The sequence below is a fragment of the Canis lupus genome, chromosome 11 (genome assembly GCF_011100685.1).
Source record: "Canis lupus familiaris isolate Mischka breed German Shepherd chromosome 11, alternate assembly UU_Cfam_GSD_1.0, whole genome shotgun sequence".
In the NCBI taxonomy this organism is placed as follows: Eukaryota; Metazoa; Chordata; class Mammalia; order Carnivora; family Canidae; genus Canis; species Canis lupus.
In genome coordinates this window covers 73,712,407-73,716,220 of record NC_049232.1, presented here as the reverse complement: position 1 = coordinate 73,716,220, position 3,814 = coordinate 73,712,407, and the positions used below count along the sequence as shown (strand labels likewise).

The 3,814-nt window shown below is 54.1% G+C and overlaps 1 long non-coding RNA gene across 2 annotated transcripts; it reads right to left on the bottom strand.

The window, feature by feature from the left end:
- Positions 1 to 348: 348 nt before the first annotated feature.
- On the bottom strand, positions 349 to 3,513 carry LOC111097897. Of its 2 annotated transcripts, none has more exons than XR_005366457.1 (3): positions 3,204 to 3,513; positions 2,025 to 2,181; positions 349 to 1,707 (listed from the first exon to the last, which is right to left on the bottom strand). It is a non-coding gene; the product is annotated as an uncharacterized LOC111097897 (long non-coding RNA). The 2 variants fall into 2 exon arrangements; XR_005366458.1 differs by having other exon boundaries at positions 349 to 1,442.
- Between the last annotated feature and the right edge of the window lie 301 nt (positions 3,514 to 3,814).

Genomic DNA, 3,814 nt, shown 5'->3' with positions numbered 1-3,814 from the left:
CACCGCTGGTCCGGGGTGTAGAAGGGCCAACGGCTCTGCCTTCGCACAGGCCCGTGGCGTGGTGACCTGCTAACGTCTCAGCACTCGGAGATCACGCTGACTCCGAGAGCCTCCTCCCGTCAAGTATCTGACCGAGCGCTCATGCTCTTTGACGTTGAGAAGGTGAGGGGGCATGAGGACTTGGATCCGACCAGCGGTCTACTTGGCCAAGGTTAACGCGACATCCCGCTCAAAGTCAATGGCAGCTTCCCTGTCAGAGTCTCTTGGGGAACTTCACATATTTTTTTTGAATTTTATTTATTTATTCATGAGACACAGAGAGAGAGAGAGAGAGAGAGAGAGGCAGAGACACAGGCAGAGGGAGAAGCAGGCTCCATGTAGGGAGCCCAATGCGGGAGTCGATCCTGGAGCTCCAGGATCAGGCCCTGGGCTGAAGGCAGGTGCTCAACTGCTGAGCCACCCTGACATCCCTGAACTTCACGTATTCATTCAGCTAACACTATGGACTCTGCACGCCACGTGGTGCTCAGGGGGCAGGACTCGAACGTCACCCAAGGTGGCCTGGTCCTGGAGTCCATGCGACTTAGAGTCTCATGTGCTCTATGAGAGCCGAGGGATGCAGACTCGGCTGGAGCCAGCAGGTGATGGAGGAGAAGCTTTGGAATCAGGCCTGAGTTTGAATGTGGGACTCACCGCAGGTGAGCTGGGTGACCATCGGTGCGCTGTTTCCCCCCCTTGGACACCAGGCTGCTCATCTCTAAAGGCGGGTATGGAAACGCTCGCTGTATAGGGCTGCGGCCCAGACGGGAGAGGAGAGCCCGAGTATGGTGGCTCTCTAGGGTAGCTCCCCTCGTCTTTCTGGGCTTCCTGCAGCACCATGTTGGGGATTGCTTAGAAACAATTTGCTTCGGGGAGCTCCCAGCCTGGACCAGAGCTTCCAGGGGGAAGCGGCCTCCCTGGTTCTCTGCTGAGCCCCTGGGGCTCAGCACCACACCTGGCCCATGCTCTACGTTGGACCCATATTTGTCAATCACTGATTCAATGGTCACGGGATTAAAGAGCACAAATGCGAGACGGAATCCTTGAGGGAGGTAGCTGGGGCAGCAAGGGGCAGCTACCAGGTTAGTGCTGGAGTTTCCACGAAGACTGGGAGATGAGAGGAGGGAACAGCATGCTGCATGGTACCGATGGGGCATGGGGTGCAAGTGGGTCGAGGGGTGGCAGGAGTTGAGGCTGCAGTGGCTGGCAGGGCTGGTCGGGCACATGGAGGACTTTGAACTTGACTCTGTGGGGACCATTGAAGGGCTTCGGTCAGACACGGTCAGCCTTGAATCTGGGGAAGATCACCTTGATGGATGGGAGGGATGCAAAGGTAGAGGCAAGGAGGCCAGTGTGGGAACCGTTGCCACAGTCTTGGGAGAAGACGGCCATGGCTTCAGGTCCTGGCAGTGGGAATGGAGAGAAGAGCGAGGTCCAGCAGAGGCCAAGGCTGCACAATCTATGGGACTCAGCGGTCGCGCAGTGTCCGGTGCAAGCTCTGAGGCCTGGGACGTGCTTGGGAGGGAGGGTAAGCCCTTGATTTCTGTCCCCACCAAGGGTGAAGCGCTCTCGCATTTCCCCGTGAGGGCTGGGTGGTCCCTCCTCAGAGCTCCCTGTTGAGGCGAGAAGAACCATTCTGCCATTTCTTTGCTCATGGGGGCTGTCAACCTGGTAAACAGAGGTGTTGTCAACTGGCCTTATTGAGAAGTAGTTTAAATTAACCTTGACAGGTGGATTAATAAATAATAAGTCCTGAATGGCTTATAAAGAAATCAATTACGCTATAAATCTTAAAAAAAAAAAAACACCTGCTTGGCTCCATCTCAGCAGAGCTGCAGCATTCTTGAGCAATTCTGAATGGGCCCAAACTCGATTCCAGGCAATCTCGTCGCTCAGGGAGTTGGACAGGACACAGTCAGTGGCGTAGATCACCCTACATTCTGGGGATGGCTGAGGGACAAATTGTGGAAAACAAGATAATTTACCGTCATTCTCTACTTGTAACATGCAGCCGATGATCCTGAGTGCTTCTCTTTCCGTAATACCCTTACTTGGCCGCGGCTGGAAGCCACCCAGTGTTCACGTGACCCGGCGGTTCCCAGCCCTTCCAGGCTAATATTTTGTGATGCTCCCTTTATTATCCTGAAATAGAATTCATAAATTATATGACCCACCTAGACATCTCATTTTAAAAATCTATATAATGCCCGCACGGCCAAGTAAATGAAAAATAAAAGGCAAAGTAATTTATAATAAAATAATATGTATGTTGATATGTGAATAAGAGGGTATGACTGGACCGGAAGATGTAATAGCAGTCGGACGATTGCTTGATGGAAGCCCGAGTGACTGGGTGGAATTGGCCGCTCAGGTACAGGAGCAACGTGGCCTCCAGAGCTCTCATTTCCCCAAACAGCAGAGATCTCAGCAAGACCGAGAGTGATCCCTCCTTTATTTGCATGGGAGCTGCGTTCCCGGAAAGGCCTGTGTGTATCAGAATCAGACAAGGTTCCTCGTATCTCTGTGTGAGGTGGAGCTACAATCTGGGCTCAGGTCGCCCGAGCGGGGCGTTTTCCGCGGATGTCAGGTGGGACATCCCAAAATCAAGGCAGGTGTGGCCCGGTTCTTTGTCAGGCTGAGCCGTCCCGTGTGCCGCAGGCTGGGTAGTGTGTGAACGCCAGCGCTGCCCCTTCCATCGGTTACAGCCACCAAAATGCCCTTGCAAACGTCCAGCCGCTCTCTGGACGTAGACCTGCCCGTGGTGAGATCCATGGTTCTAGGCTAATCCCCTCATGACCTGGGTGGAGACATGGAAGGCTGGAGAAGAGAGGGGGCTTCCCAAATGTCCAGTCGGGGCTTCCTGGATTCCAGGGCCTTCCCATTGGCCTTCCTCTTGCCTGCGAAGTGGGGCGCACAGTGGGCCTTCCCGCAGGGCCTTTGTCACCTGGCCTGTGGGGGGATCCTGTGCCTGGTGGGTGTCCACCTCCCCCCTGCGTGGGATGAATTCTAGGCTTCTGGCCTCTGTACCTGTTCTTAAAGTGAGTCTCATCTGCGTTTTAAGGCATCGCCATCCCCCCTTCCTAGCATCTTACTCTAAGCAAGGTGGGTGAAGTCCTGGGGATGACGACGTGTGTCTGGCGATCTAAGTGGGAAATCTCGTTTACCTTCCTGCTGCTTCCCCAGGAGTTCTGGGGGAGTCCAAGCACACCCGCTGATACCTTCCCACACTGATCTCATAGACAATCTGCCTCAGTGTGTGTCCCCAGGGCAGCCGCGACTATCTCAGCATTCATACGCGTGGACGCCGTCATGGTCTCGGATACCTTCCTGATGTAAAGCTTCAGGCGGCCAAGACCGATCAGAACCGGCGGAGATAGTGACAGCTTCGTTCATAGTTGCCTTAGCGAATTGCCGGGTGGTTTACTATTAGTCTGGAGGGTGTGTATTATTCTAGGACTCCATAATTCCTAGATTCCAGAATTCAGATTCTAGCACCTATCCCTTGGAGTGGCCAAGATTCTGTGACCTCACACATCATTTTATTGTGCCCAGAACCAGAAACGACCTTTCCCGCATCCTCCGTGGGCATTTTTGGGAATGACTGTGGTTGTCCTTGTCCTGTCGGCATTGTCTCTAGGGCCCGCTCCATGGCACCCAGCCCCCTGACCCATACCCCACATGACACTGACCCCTTGATGATCCTTGAAGGGATTGTCATCACCACTTTGCAAATGAGGAGACCGAGGTGCAGAGAAGGGAGGTGACTCAGTCCAGG